At 41.1% G+C, this 15,709-nt stretch overlaps 1 long non-coding RNA gene across 1 annotated transcript in view; it reads left to right on the forward strand.

The window, feature by feature from the left end:
* Positions 1-356: 356 nt before the first annotated feature.
* LOC306758273 overlaps positions 357-15,709 on the forward strand; it is a 73,762-nt gene continuing 58,409 nt past the window's right edge. Inside the window, exons 1-2 of the long non-coding RNA XR_013771374.1 lie at positions 357-421; positions 517-591. This is a non-coding gene — a long non-coding RNA (uncharacterized lncRNA). The remainder of the gene's footprint in view (positions 422-516; positions 592-15,709) is intronic.

Here is a 15,709-nt window from a genome sequence, read left to right on the forward strand (position 1 = left end):
CAGTCCAAGAGGACTCGCCCGGACAAGCAAAGGGTAAGGAGATTTGGCAATGAAAATTTTTGTATTGAATCTTTTTCCTGTGACGATGTAGTAAAATAAAGTTGTTGGTTTTTTTTTTTTTTAAATCCCCAGACCGAGACGACATCCAGCCGAGGGATGTCGTCTGACTCCAAGGCTACTGTGGAGTCGAAGAAGGTAAGAAATGTTATTTTGTGTTTTAAGGTCTTTTTAAATTATAAATGTGTGTATATGTTCATATTTCTGTATTGTATGGGGGGGGGGAATTTCTCATGTATTTTATTTATTTCTATTTTGGGTAGATGTATAGTAAAATACACTTGTTTTGGTTTCTCTTTAGACCGACACTTCATCCAGCCGGGGGTCGTCGTCGGAGTCCGAGACCACTGTGGAGGTGAAGACGGTAAGGAATATTGTTCTTAAAGACTAGCATCAAATATTTTTATTATTACACATGACAGTGTTTTGAGCCCATTGCTTGTTGATTTCCTTGCTTAGGTTGAGACATCACAGAGCCAGGGTGTGTTGTCTTCTACTGATGAAGATGAGGAAGCTACTGTGGAGGTAAGTGAGGTGAGTATGGCTAATGTTGATGTTGTTCGGGGTTCATTTCACCAGGGGCACGGTCAGTTTAGGAATCCAGGAGTTCAGTGCATGGCGATAGCTTTGGTCAGTTTAGCCAGACATATGGTGTCTAGTGTGATGAATTGGAGGACACAAGATTTAGATTTAGCTCTGTGGTTAGGAGATGACCTCTATAGTGATCTAAAGGACCGTGGTATAATCCCTTCAGGAGAAAACTTTTTGATGGTCCCAGAGTTGCCGAGACAGAGGGTTTTGTACTGGCAGAACTTTAAGTTTGAGTTCCCCGATACTCTGAGTGGGGATGTCACTGTGACAGAGGGAGAGTTTATTGAGTGTGGAGCATATGTGACTTTAGAAAATGGGCTGGAAAGGATGTTATCTCAGTACCAGACATGTCTTTTGACCTTGTGTTCAAATACATGTGCTGTCATATCTGCTGGTGGTAGGTATGCCGTGGTAGACTCTCATTCACGTGGTCCTACCGGTCTCTTGAATGTGAATGGTACCAGTGTAGTTTTGTACTTTGGTTCCATTAGGGAAGTGTTTGATCACTTCAGTCGTTTGGCAGTGATGTTAGGTGGTCGTAGCAAGCCTTTTGAGATAAATGGTGTTGATGTTAGCAGGGAGTGTGTTGACAATGTGCCGAGTAGCTTATTTGGTTGTGATTCTGATGATGACAAGCGAGGAGTAAAACGTCAGGTGTCAGCAGATTGGGATGAAACGGACCTTTCCAGCCCATCTGAACATGTGGCAAAGAAACGTCGTCATGTTTCAGATGAAGAGTTTGATGTTGAGGAACAGGTTTTGCTAAGTCAGCATGTTAGTTCAGATGTGGAGCTAGTCAGTGAAGAACATGAACAGCTTATGTTTAACCCTCTCTGTGAAAGTACTTGCCAAAGATTGTGTACCAAATTAAAAATAGAGTTTGAAAGTGTAAATAGTGCTGCGTCTAGTCGTGTCGGCGTGTTAGGCGTTCCATGCCAAAATAGGGACATAGTTGCTGACGGTAGCTGCTACTTTAGGGCCGTTTCTCAGGCAGTGAGTGGCACACAAAAGCATCACATCAAAATTAGGAGAGCGGTTGTTAAACATTTAATAAAAAATGACTTCCAATATAGAACTAGTCTAAGAGAAGGTTATTCCTCTGTGGCAGATTACATAGACAAATCAAAAATGAAATATGTTAGCACCTGGGCCACAGAATTAGAAATACAAGCGACAGCAGATTTATTGGGTATTAATGTCTTCACCTTATTAGATGGTCGTTGGTTAAAATATGGATGCAGTAGCAGTGTGCCAGAAAAATCCATTTATTTGGAAAACTGCCAGGGTAATCATTATGAGACTGTAGTTTGCGTTAAAGAACCACAACTAGAAAGTTGTTATGGGTACTGTAAAGTAGATTGTTCAGAAGCGTATCGTACCAGATTGTCAGGTAAAGTTTTTATGAAAGATACTTCATCCAAAAGTGACACATCCACTTCCAAAAAGGACAAAGAGCATGACAAAAGTTTGTATATGTCTAAATATAAGAAAGTAATGAGAAGAAATCAAATTAGAAATATAGAGAAAACAAAATATGCAGTAGATGCTTGTCACCGAGAAAACGTGAAGGATCAACACAAAATAAAATATGCAAAGGACGCATATCACCGACAAAACGTAAAAGACCAACAGAACATAAAATATAAGAAGGATGCGCGTCACCGACAAAACATGAAGGAGCAACACAAAAAAAGATATGCAGTAGATGCGCATCACCGACAAAACGTAAAGGACCAAAGCAAACTAAAATATGCAAAGGATGCGCGTCATCGGCAAAACGTAAAGGACCAAAGCAAACTAAAATATGCAAAGGATGAGCGTCATCGACAAAATGTAAAGGACCAAAGCAAAATGAGATATGCGAAGGATGCGCGTCACAGAGAAATGGCGAAAAGAGTAGTGAAACTAAAGAGGCAAGAAATTAAAGATAAAGATAAAACACAGAATATTGAGTTCTTCACAGACAGGTTTTTAAACAAAGTTGAACATGGTCCTGAGTATGTTTGTTGTGTCTGTTTCAGGCTGTTGTTTCCTCATCAGGTGTTGAGTTGTAGGGAGGCTGCTTATAACAAGACTGAGATAATAGCTTCTTTAGCAGACAGGTGTATTAAAACTGACTACTTGCATGAATGTAGTGAGGATTGTGTTCAGCCCTGTCAGATAATGAGTTCTAGTAGAGGCCATCTTTGGATTTGTTACACTTGTCATCGTAAACTTTCACTTGGCCAAATGCCTGCTGAAAGTGTAACAAATAGGTTGGCAGTAGATCCAGTTCCCCCAGAATTAGCTTGTTTGAATAGGTTAGAACAACATTTGATTGCTTTAAATATTCCGTTCATGAAAATGCTTGCATTGCCCAAAGGTGGTCAAAATGGAGTTCATGGACCAGTAACCTGCGTTCCATCGAATGTAGTTCAAACATCTAACATGCTGCCCCGCTCAAATATGGAGGGCTCTTTATTAGCAGTAAAATTAAAACGTAAATTAACCTATAAAGGCCATTATGAGTACGAGTTTGTAGATACGATGCACATTAGGCAAGCTTTACGGGTTTTAAAGCAATCAAATAAGTTTTATAAAGACATAGATTTTAATGAGGAATGGGTTAATGAGTTGTGTAGTTTAGATCATCTTGAGGATGAAGAAAAGGAAAAGGGGGAAGTAGTTGAGAGTGCTGCAGATGATGCTGACAATGAGGAGATGCTGCATGATCGGCAGCAACATTGCATGTTTTCAGACACGTGTCTGATGCCGGTAGATATTGGTCAGGAAGTTCTAGATCAGTATTTTGACAGTATAGTTAATGTTGCCCCAGCTGAGGGTAATAACCCAGTTAAGTTGTTGACAGATAAAGAAAATGAAGCAAAGTGTTTTCCAGTGTTGTTTCCTAGAGGTTGTAATATGTTCCATGAAAGTCGTGCTTACGATCTGACACTGTCTCGTTACTTTAATAACCGAGTTTTACATGCGGATAGAAGGTTTGCGCAGAATATAGAGTATATTTTCTTTGCTCAGTACATGTCAGAAGTAGAGCAGGTTGTTTCTAAGGTTAGCATAGCATTAAGAAAAGGAAAAGGAGGTGAGGTGAATGTAGAAAACGAGGAGTCCTTGAAGCAGTTGTTAGAGGTAGATGATGGTTTCCGGTTCCTTAAGCCTATTAGAGGGACTCCAGCCTTTTGGCAGGGAGTACAGAAAGACCTAATGGCTTGTGTTCGGCAACTTGGGATTCCTACATGGTTTTGTTCATTCTCTTCCGCGGATCTGAGATGGCAAAATCTTCTTAAAACGATTTTAAAACAGGAAGGTCGAACACAAACGTTAGAAGACTTGGACTGGACTGATAGATGCGATCTGCTGCGTCGTAATCCTGTCACTGCCGCCAGAATGTTTGATTTCCGCTGGCATTGTTTTTTGAAGGAGGTCCTTATGTCCCCTTCAAATCCAATAGGAAAAATTATTGATTACTTTTATCGGGTAGAGTTTCAATGCCGCGGGAGTCCTCATGTGCACTGTCTTTTCTGGATTGAAAATGCGCCTAAAATTGATACGAACACCGATGAAGAAGTGGTAGCTTTTATTGATAAGTACGTAATATGTGAGCTACCAGCACAGGATGAGACATTATTGGAGAAGGTCACATCTGTGCAGCAACATTCAAAGAGACACTCAAAAAGTTGTAAAAAAGGTGGCACTGAATGTCGCTTTAATTTCCCCAGACCAGTGTCAGGTAGGACATTTGTTGTTAATGTTAATTTGAATCCAAATCCGTGCGATAAATGTAAGAAACAAAAAGAAAAGAAAATGAGTGATTCTGATTCCGATTCTGATAAAAAACATGAAGTAAAACGTTGCACATGTGGTAATGAGTACTACTATAACCTGCTTAAGGTAGATAAGGATTTGGCAGTAAAAACTCTGGAGGCAGTGAAAAAAGCGGTAAAAGAGGAGACTTTTAATAGTCTAGATGAGTTGTTCCAGCATCTAAATATTAATCAGCAAATATTTGAAATTTGTTACAAACGACTAAATATGTGTAAGACCAAAATTGTATATAAACGAGACATTAAAGAGGCATGGATTAATCCATATAACAAGTCTCTTTTAAAATGCTGGAATGCAAACTTAGATATCCAATATGTAACCGATGCCTACGCCGTTATAGTTTACATTATTTCATATATTAGTAAGTCAGAAAAAGAAGTAGGACTTTTGCTTAGTAAAGCTCATAAAGAAGCGACAAAAGATGCAAACGTCAATGCACAAGATGCACTGAAAACAATTGGCAGCGTTTATCTCAACAGTCGTGACGTGTCTGCTCAGGAGGCAGTTTATAGATTAACGGGAATGCATTTAAAGGAGAATTCGCGTAAGGTAGAGTTTATACCAACAGGGGACAAAATAGTTAAAATGAGCAAACCGATTAGCTTAATCCAAGAAAGTGGACTATCTGGAGACGACGTGTGGATGGTTAGTGTCGTAGATCGCTATAAAAGTAGGCCTAATAATAGCACTTTTAATGATATGTGCATTGCGACGTTCGTGTCTGAATATCGTGTTATGAGAGGAAATGAAAAGTCAAAGGATGCGATACAGTTGCAAAGGGGGTTAGGGTTTATTCTTAAACGAACACGAACAAAACCCGCTGTAGTTCGTTATGCGCGCTTTTCAAAAACAAAAACCCCCGAATTATATTACAAAAGTCAGTTACAGTTGTTTCTTCCATACCGCGTCGAAGATGATCTAAAAGCTGCTGACTGTGCGACGTTCGAACAGTTTTATGAAAATGGTTCCGTGATCTTTAGTGATGGATCAGAACACACAGTCAAATCTGTCGTCGATGAGAATAGGAATAAATTTGAGGTAGAAGATTCAGACGAATTAGAAGAGTTACAGAATAAGCTTGAAAATGAGGAAGGCCCAGTAGATGCTTGGGCAAATCTCTGCCCTGAACAGGAATTAGAGCGTTTAGAATGTAAAGAAGAAGTTAAAGCAAAAGAACAGGCACCAGAGGAAGATGTAGAAGTAGGTCAGGAGCCCATCGACAACATTCCAGATTTATCTCTTAGGAACGATCAGGCGTGTCAGTTAGAAAAAACTAATAACCTAATGAGTAGAAGTGAGGGCCTAGAATTAATTAGATCTCTGAATGAGAAGCAGCTCTCGGTCTTTTATAAAATCCGCAACTGGTGTTTAGACAAAGTAAATGGTAGAAACCCAGAACCCCTCCACGTGTTTATATCTGGAGGAGCTGGAGTCGGAAAGAGCTACCTAGTTAGAGCGATTCAGTATGAGGCTACGAGGTTATTGTCACCAACTTGTCAGAAGCCAGATAATATTTCTGTTTTATTAACGGCTCCTACAGGAATAGCTGCTTATCATTTAAATGCAGCGACTATCCACAGTACATTTGGCATTGGCAAAGACGTCAGCCTTCCTTACACACCTTTGAGTGAGGAAAAGCTGAACTCTTTGCGTGTTAAATATGCTGATTTGCAGATAGTCATAATTGACGAAATCTCCATGGTCAATCATAATCTATTGGCTTATATCCATGGCAGATTGAGACAAATCAAACAAACTGGTGACTATAATCCTTTCGGTAACGTCAGCATTATCGCGGTCGGAGATTTTTATCAGTTGCCCCCGGTCAAGGGCAAAGCGCTGTATGTAGAAGATGTAAATATGACGTTGTGGTGTAGTTTATTTCAGCTCGTCGAGTTAACAACAGTCGTTCGGCAACAAGACGAAGAGTTTGCGCAATTATTAAATAGGATGCGAACGCATAAAAAAGGTACACCGATGTTAGCGCGCGATGTAAACGTCTTAAAACAGTGTGAAACAGGTGAAGAGAGCACAGCCTTACACATTTTTGCTACAAATTCCCAGGTTGATGAATATAATGAGAAACAGTTAACAAGCATATGTCCTGACTACATAATTATAACTGCTCAGGACTTTGGTTACAATAAAAAAACAGGTAAATTAGAGTTAAAGTCAGATCATCATGTTAGAGTTAAGAAAACTAGTTTACCAAGGGAGTTGTATTTGGGTAAAAATGCTCGAGTCATGTTGTCTCAGAACATTGATGTAAATGATGGTTTAGTAAATGGTGTATGTGGCACAGTGATTCACATAGAACATCGTGTTAAAAGTGACTTTCCTCTCAGAGTTTATGTTAAATTTGATGATGAGAAGATAGGCATCAAGATTAAGAAACAAACCACTTACCCATCAGCAGAGTTAGTAGGTTCAGTACCAATTGAACCTCAGGAAGAGAGAGCCAATAAAAAAGGCATGAGACGACAGTTTCCTTTAAAGTTAGCCTGGGCCTGTACTGTACACAAAGTACAGGGTCTTACAGTAGATAGTGCTGTCGTCTCTTTGGCTAAGATCTTTGCACCAGGACAGGCTTATGTGGCACTAAGTAGAGTTAGAAGCCTGTCGGGTTTAATTATTCAGAAGTTTAAAGAGAAGGTTGTTTATTGTAATGACAGCATTAAACAGGCCATTGATAACATGCCACCATTTATAACTGAAAGCCACACAGTAGGAAAAGATGGTTTTAGAGTATTTCTAATGAATGTTCAGAGTTTGAATCGCCACGTCTCAGATTTGGCCCACTGTGCACAGCATTTGCAGCCTAACTGTATTGCTGTGACAGAGACATGGATACCTGCTGATGTTAGCTTGAATTCTGTAGAAATAACTGGATATAGTTTTAGTAATGCTCCACGTAGTTTAGCCTACACGAGCAATAATCCAGTGTTGACTTCACTTCAAGGCCAACAGCGTGGTGGTGTTGGTATGTACTGTGACAGTAATGTAAAATTTAAAACTGTCACAGTAGCAGGTTTAAATGTAGAGTGTTTAGCAGTAAAATGTGTCACATACAACATCTTAATAGCCGTCATTTACAGGCCACCATCATATCCCGTGTCAGTCTTTTTCAGACATTTTGAAGAATTGTTAAATATCTTTGAATCACACAGTGGAACGATTGTTGTTTTTGGTGATTTCAATGAGGACATTTTGAAGTCCTCAACAATTTGTCAGAAAATGAAAGACAGAGGATATGAGCAACATGTATCAACAGCCACAACAGAGAAAGGCACCTTAATTGACCATGTTTATGTTAAAAATAGTAATTATAGAGTAGAAGCGGTAGTGGTGCCTACATATTTTAGTGATCATGAGGGCATCATATGTTCCTTTAAGTAAGGCAGCCCACATGCTTTTAACTTAAAAGATGTTTTCTCAACTGTCAACTAACCCTATTTAACATGTAGTTGCTGTGCTGCTCTTCACCTGAGTTCCCTGTTTGAAATCATTTGTGCATAATAAGTTAATTTAGTCCTCTCTTGGTATCCATTACATTGTGTACAACTGTTAGTCCATGTTCCAAGGTATTCTGTGCTCCCTGTCTAGGAAGTAGTGAAAGTGTTAAAATAGTTAGATTTGTTGGTGGTTGAATAGAAAATAAATGGCTTTTAAGTTGTTAGTGTAGTGTAGTGACCCAAGTTGCAAAGTTGTCGATACAGGCTTTGTTGCGCTGTGTGGTTAGGTTGTTAGATGATGTTAGGATCATGCCTCTTTTTCTATAGGTTTTATTAAATTGGATCATTTTAGTTGTATGTAACTGTTGTGTTTAAGTGTAATTACAGAGATAATTAAGTGAACAGATAACTGCAGCCAAGGTAGGTACACAAGTAAATGTAAGTATTCACTATCCTATACAGTTACTTTTTCACACAATTACACACTTCAGTAAGTCTTGGGTTAAAAATTAATATTCTTGAGTGTTTTTAGATCTGGTTTATATTAGCAGTTTATCTTTAGTTAACAGAAGCCAATGATGAACAGTTACACTGAGCTCTGTTGGTGGTCCTGATCCTCATTAGGCCTGTGAAGAGCATGGAAAAAGCTGAAAGCTGAGGCTTCATATTTAATAGTTGCAATGTGTATTTACGGTTATTACAGAGGCACAGTCGCTGTGTCCTTGTTAGACCTTGACCAGTCAGTAGCATTAGTATTGCTTGTGTTATAATAATCCAAAACTGTATTTTATAGTGTTACTATATTGAGTAGAGAAGTGATGTCTAGAATAAAACATTGCCTGATGCAATTATGTATCTTTTCATGTGATTGATGCTTGCAATATGCATGTGTGGGTGTGTGTGTGTGTGTGTGTGTGTGTGTGTGTGCGTATGCGTGCGGGGCATATGTACATTTACATATGCACACACTCATACATTTTTTTCGTCATTTCCCTAGGAGACTTTGGCTTGTAGCAGTTGGCAAGAAGGTGTTCACCAAGATGAATTGGAAGACAGTCTTTTGAATTATTTTCACTAATTTTTCCCTTTCTTTTAATTTTTTTTAACCCATTGCATGTCCTGTATATAGCGGTAAAAATGAACTGTGGAATTGTAGCAACAGTGGAGTTTAGATAATAGTCTATATATAGCATTTTTTAATGAACTTGAGTTCTAATTTGTTGCCATATGAATAAATTCCTTTCAAGTTATACAGCATGTCTTTGGAGTGTTTGTCGGTCATGGTACAAAAAAATAATGCCAATGAGAAAAAAATATTGTATAGATCTGATGTATTTGTTCTAATCTGTGAGCTGGTTTACTATAAACACATGAATGTTATGTTGAAAAGGGATTATAATAAACCAATTTTTTGCAATTTATGTTCTAACAAAAGGCTGAAGTAAATATTTAGTCATTGAAAATATTTGTCATTGGTTAGGGCACACACAGTTGTTTTCTGAGCAATTGCAGTCAATTGTAAAGACTTGAAATACACAGCATTCTATCTGAGAGTCATGGTGAGTGTGAAGTGTGCAGAAATGAAGGTCTGTGCAGGAGTGCTGTGAACCCCAAGGAAGAATGTATAGCTGACAAAGGAGGTCATATTTATTGCTGCAAAGCATTTTTCCATCAATTTATGTAAAATTATTTTGTATTCACATGTTTTATGCTGAAAGACTTCATGAAAGAAAATGGAAGAAATTCAGAAGACATCAAAATTACAACATGGTAACATACTTGCTAACATGATTTGCTTAGTAATAATGGTTGTGTTATTGTAGGCAGCTAACCTTTTTAATAACATACTGGCATTTTGGTAAGCCCTGTGGCCCCTCGCCAACCATTTTATGCCTATTTAGGCAGAGTATAATGTGGTAGGAAGCAAAAAGAAAAAAGAAAAAAAACTGCTGCCAATTTTAGTGTATATATGGGTGAATTTTTCTTTGGGTTGCCACTCCTATTGGAAAGATTGGACTAAGTTTTGATCCCCATCTTGTGACAAAGCTCCCTGCTGTCATCTGCAGGAATCTCAGTCAGACTAGTTTCTTTAAATACAATATGCATTCAGTTGTGGTGCAGAGCGCATATTTTTCTGCCGAGAAATAGTGTTTTTCATTCCGAGAAGGATTTTTTCCAATATGGCGGACACCCCGTTGCCATGACAACACGTGTTTCATTGACTTTTCTGCTTGTCTTGGGTTGTTCCGCATGTGTACAGAATTTTGTAGCCCTGGGTCAAAGTAGACGTTCGGGACCCCCCCAAAATGTGCACCTCCCCACAAAACATGTTTCAGTGTGTTAAGGATCTAGCAAATATTTGGGTTGGAATTTTCGTGCAGAACAGATTGTTTTCTGCAAAGCTATGAGTAAACCGTGTTTCATGGCGAGATGGATTTTTTTTCAAAGATGGCGGACACCCCGTTGCCATGGTAACAGGTGGTTAATTGAGTTTTTTGCTCGTCTTCATTACTTATACATGTGTACCAAATTTCGTAGCCCTAGGTCAAAGTAGACTATCGGGCCCCTAGGGGCCCCCACCTAAAATGTGCCTCCCCCACAATATATATTAAAATATGTCAAGGACCTACCAAATATGAATGCTTTCCATTTTGGTGCAGATCGGATGCATTTCTGCACAGATATTAGTAAACCGTGTTTCATGGCGAGATGGATTTTTTTCAAAGATGGCGGACACCCTGTTGCCATGGTGACAGGTTGTTAATTGAGTTTTTTGCTTGTCTTGGTTACTTATACATGTATACCAAATTTCGTAGCCCGAGGTCAAAGTAGACGATCGGGCCACTAGGGCCCCCATCCCCAAAAAGAGTGCCTCCCCCCCCCCACAATACATGTTTCAGTATGTTCAGGACCTAGCAAATATGAATTATCTGAATTTTGGTTCCGATCGGATGTATTTCTGCGAAGATATGAGTGAACCGTGTTTCATGGCGAGAACGCTTTTTTCCATGGGTTGCCACGGGAACACGCTTTCTCCTATTGGAAAGATTTCACTAACTTTTGATCCCCATCTCATCACGAAGCTTCCTGCTGAGTATGGAGTCAATTGCATGAAAACCCTCAGACTAGTTCATTAAAATATGATGTGCTTAAAGTGATAAAAACGGCATAAACGTCAAGATGGCCGACACCCCGTTGCCATGGTAACAGTTTGTTTATTGAGTTTTTTGCTTGTCTAGAGTTGATACACGTGTGCTGAATTTCGTAGCCCTAGCTCAAAGTAGACGATCGGGCCCCTAGGGCCCCCCCCCCCCCCCCCAAAGTGTGCCCCCCCCCACAATACATATTACAATGCATTAAGGACCCTCGAACACGCTTTCTCCTACCAGAAAGATTTGAATAACTTTTTGTCCCCATCTTGTCACAAAGCTTCCTGCTGAGTATGGAGCTAATCGCATGAATCCCCTCAGACTAGTTCGTTCAAATATGATGCGCTCAAAGTGATAAAAAGGACATAAACGCCAAGATGGCGGACACCCCGTTGCCATGGTAACAGGTTCTCAATAGGGTTTTTTGCTCGTCTTGGTTACTTATACATGTATACCAAATTTCGTAGTTCTAGGTAAAAGTAGACGATCGGGCCTCTAGGGGCCCCCCGCCAAAAGCCCCACTCCCCCCCACAATACATATTACAATGCGTGAAGGACCTACCATATATGAATTATTGGAATTTTGGTTCCGATCGGATGCATTTCTGCAGAGATATAAGCAAACCGTGATTCATGGCGAGAACGCTTTTTTCCATGGGTTGCCACGGTAACACGCTTTGTCCGATCAGAAAGATTTGAATAACTTTTGGTCCCCATCTTGTAACGAAGCTCCATGGTGAATGTGGAGCCAATAGCCTGAATCCCCTCAGACTAGTTCGTTCAAATACGATGCACTTAAAGTGATAAAAAGGGCATAAACGCCAAGATGGCGGACACCCTGTTGCCATGGTAACAGGTTCTCAATAGAGTTTTTTGCTCGTCTTGGTTACTTATACATGTGTACCGAATTTCGTAGCCATAGGTCAAAGTAGACTATCGGGCCCCTCGGGGCCCCCCCCCAATATGCGCCCCTCCCACAATACATATTACAATGCGTGAAGGACCTACCAAACATGAATTATTTTAATTTTGGTTCCGATCGGACGCATTTCTGTGAAGATATGAGTGAACCGTGTTTCATGGCGAGAACGCTTTTTTCCATGGGTTGCCACGGTAACATGCTTTCTCCTATTGAAAAGATCTCACTAACTTTTGCTCCCCATCTTGTAACGAAGCTTCCTGCTGAGTATGGAGCCAATCGCATGAATCCCCTCAGACTAGTTTGTTCAAATACGATGCGCTTAAAGTGATTAAAAGGGCATGAACGCCAAGATGGCGGACACCCCGTTGCCATGGTAACGGCTGCACAATGAAGTTTTTTGCTTGTCTTGGGTTGATACACATGTGTGCCGAATTTCGTAGCCCTAGGTCAAAGTAGACGATCGGGCCCCTAGGGGCCCCCCCCCAAAATGTGCCCCCCCCCACAATACATATTACAATGCGTTAAGGACCTGCCAAATATGAATTATTGGAATTTTGGTTCCGATCGGATGTATATCTGCAGGGATATGAGTGAACCGTGTTTCATGGCGAGAATGCTTTTTTCCATGGGTTGCCACGGTAACACGCTTTCTCCTATCAGAAAGATTTGAATAACTTTTGGTCTCCATCTTGTCACGAAGCTCCGTGGCGAATGTGGAGCCAATAGCATGAATCGCCTCAGACTAGTTCGTTCAAATATGATGCGCTTAAAGTGATAAAAAGGGCATAAACGCCAAGATGGTGGACACCCCGTTGCCATGGTAACAGGTGGTCAATTCACTTTTTTACTCGCCTTGGGTTGTTACACATGTGTAACGAATTTCGTAGCCCGAGATGAAAGTAGACGATCGGGCCCCTTGGGGCCCCCCCAAAAAGTGTCCCCCCCACAATACATTCTATAATGTGTTAAGGACCTACCAAATATGAATAGTTACAGTTTTGGTGCACATCGTATGAATTTGTGCAAAGATATAAGCAAACCGTGTTTCAGGGCGATAAGGTTTTTTTCCAAGATGGCGGACACTCCGTTGCCATGGTAACAGGTTGTTAATTGAGTTTTTTGCTTGTCTAGGGTTGATACACATGTGTGCCGAATTTCGTAGCCCTAGCTCAAAGTAGAAGATCGGGCCCCTAGGGGCCCCCCCAAAAATGTGCCCTCCCCCACAATACATATTGCAATGCGTTAAGGACCTGCCAAATATGAATTATTTTAATTTTGGTTCCGATCGGATGTATTTCTGCAGAGATATGAGGGAACCGTATTTCATGGCGAGAACGCTTTTTTCCATGGGTTGCCACGGTAACACGCTTTCTCCTATCATAAAGATTTGAATAACTTTTGGTCCCCATCTTGTCACGAAGCTCCATGGCGAATGTGGAGCCAATAGCATGAATCGCCTCAGACTAGTTCGTTCAAATACGATGCGCTCAAAGTGATAAAAAGGGCATAAACGCCAAGATGGCGGACACCCCGTTGCCATGGTAACAGGTTCTCAATAGAGTTTTTTGCTCGTCTTGGTTACTTATACATATGTACCGAATTTCGTAGCCATAGGTCAAAGTAGACTATCGGGCCCCTAGGGGCCCCCCCCCAAAATGTGCCCCCCCCCACAATACATATTACAATGCGTTAAGGACCTGCCAAATATGAATTATTGGAATTTTGGTTCCGATCGGATGCATTTTGGCAGAGATATAAGCAAACCGTGTTTCATGGCGAGAACGCTTTTTTCCATGGGTTGCCACGGTAACACGCTTTCTCCTATCAAAAAGATTTGAATAACTTTTGGTCCCCATCTTGTCACGAAGCTCCATGGCGAATGTGGAGCCAATAGCATGAATCGCCTCAGACTAGTTCGTTCAAATGCGATGCGCCCAAATCGACAAAAACGGGCAAAAAAATGGCCCCAAACGCCAAGATGGCGGACAGCCTGTTGCCATGACAACAGGCGTTTCAATGACTTTTTTACTTGTCTTGATATGATAGACATGTGTACCGAATTTCGTCGTCCTACGTCAAACTAAAATTTTTTTTCCCCATTCTAGAGGCCATTTCTGGCGTTTCTAGGGGGCGCCGTCGAGGCATTTTTACATTGGCGTGCACGCGGACCCCAGAATATCGCTATTTTCGCCGGGATTGAGGTGTGTGCCAAGTTTCGCAACTTTTCACGGGGTCTAAGGGGGTCAAAAATGGCCGAGTTGTGCTCAGAACGAGGAGAATAATAATAAACATTACAATTAAAGCCGCAAGCGGCATCCATCGGGTCCTCGCCTCATGCCGAACCCTCCACCCGAGTCCTGGTTCTCCTAATGCTAAATGTGACGGACCCGCACAGCCAGTTCCTTTTAATAGAGAAATACAATTCACATATTGAGAAAAGAATGTGTGTAAACGCCAAGATGGCGGACAGCCCGTTACCATGGCAACATGTGTTTCATTGACTTTTTAGCTTGTCTTGGGATGATACACATGTGTGCCGAATTTCGTAGCCCGAGATGAAAGTAGACGATCGGGCCCCTTGGGGCCCCCCCAAAAAGTGTCTCCCCCACAATACATTCTATAATGTGTTAAGGACCTACCAAATATGAATAATTGGAATTTTGGTTCCGATCGGATGCATTTCTGCAGAGATATAAGCAAACCGTGTTTCATGGCGAGAAGGTTTTTTTCCAAGATGGCGGACACCCTGTTGCCATGGTAACGGCTGCACAATGAAGTTTTTTGCTTGTCTTGGGTTGATACACATGTGTGCCGAATTTCGTAGCCCTAGCTCAAAGTAGACGATCGGGCCCCTAGGGGCCCCCCCCAAAATGTGCCCCCCCCACAATACATATTACAATGCGTTAAGGACCTACCAAATATGAATAATTGGAATTTTGGTTCCGATCGGATGAATTTCTGCAGAGATATAAGCAAACCGTGTTTCATGGCGAGAACGCATTTTTCCATGGGTTGCCACGGTAACACGCTTTCACCTATCAAAAAGATTTGAATAACTTTTGGTCCCCATCTTGTCACAAAGCTCCATGGGGAATGTGGAGCCAATAGCATGAATCCCCTCAGACTAGTTCGTTCAAATACGATGCGCTTAAAGTGATAAAAAGGGCATAAACGCCAAGATGGCGGCCACCCCGTTGCCATGGTAACAGGTTCTCAATAGAGTTTTTTGCTCGTCTTGGTTACTTATACATGTGTACCGAATTTCGTAGCCCTAGCTCAAAGTAGACGATCGGGCCCCTAGGGGCCCCCCCAAAATGCGCCCCCCCCCACAATATATATTACAATGCGTGAAGGACCTACCAAATATGAATTATTTTAATTTTGGTTCCGATCGGATGTATTTCTGCGAAGATATGAGTGAACCGTGTTTCATGGCGAGATCGCTTTTTTCCATGGGTTGCCACGGTAACACGCTTTCACCTATCAAAAAGATTTGAATAACTTTTGGTCCCCATCTTGTCACGAAGCTCCATGGCGAATGTGGAGCCAATAGCATGAATCGCCTCAGACTAGTTCGTTCAAATGCGATGCGCCCAAATTGACAAAAACGGGCAAAAAAATGGCCGCAAACGCCAAGATGGCTGACATCCCGTTGCCATGACGCCAGGTCTACGATTGACTTTTTTGGTCGTCTTGAGGTGGTAGACATGTGTACC

This window comes from Telmatherina bonti, assembly GCF_933228915.1.
Source record: "Telmatherina bonti genome assembly, chromosome: 7".
Taxonomy (NCBI): Eukaryota; Metazoa; Chordata; class Actinopteri; order Atheriniformes; family Telmatherinidae; genus Telmatherina; species Telmatherina bonti.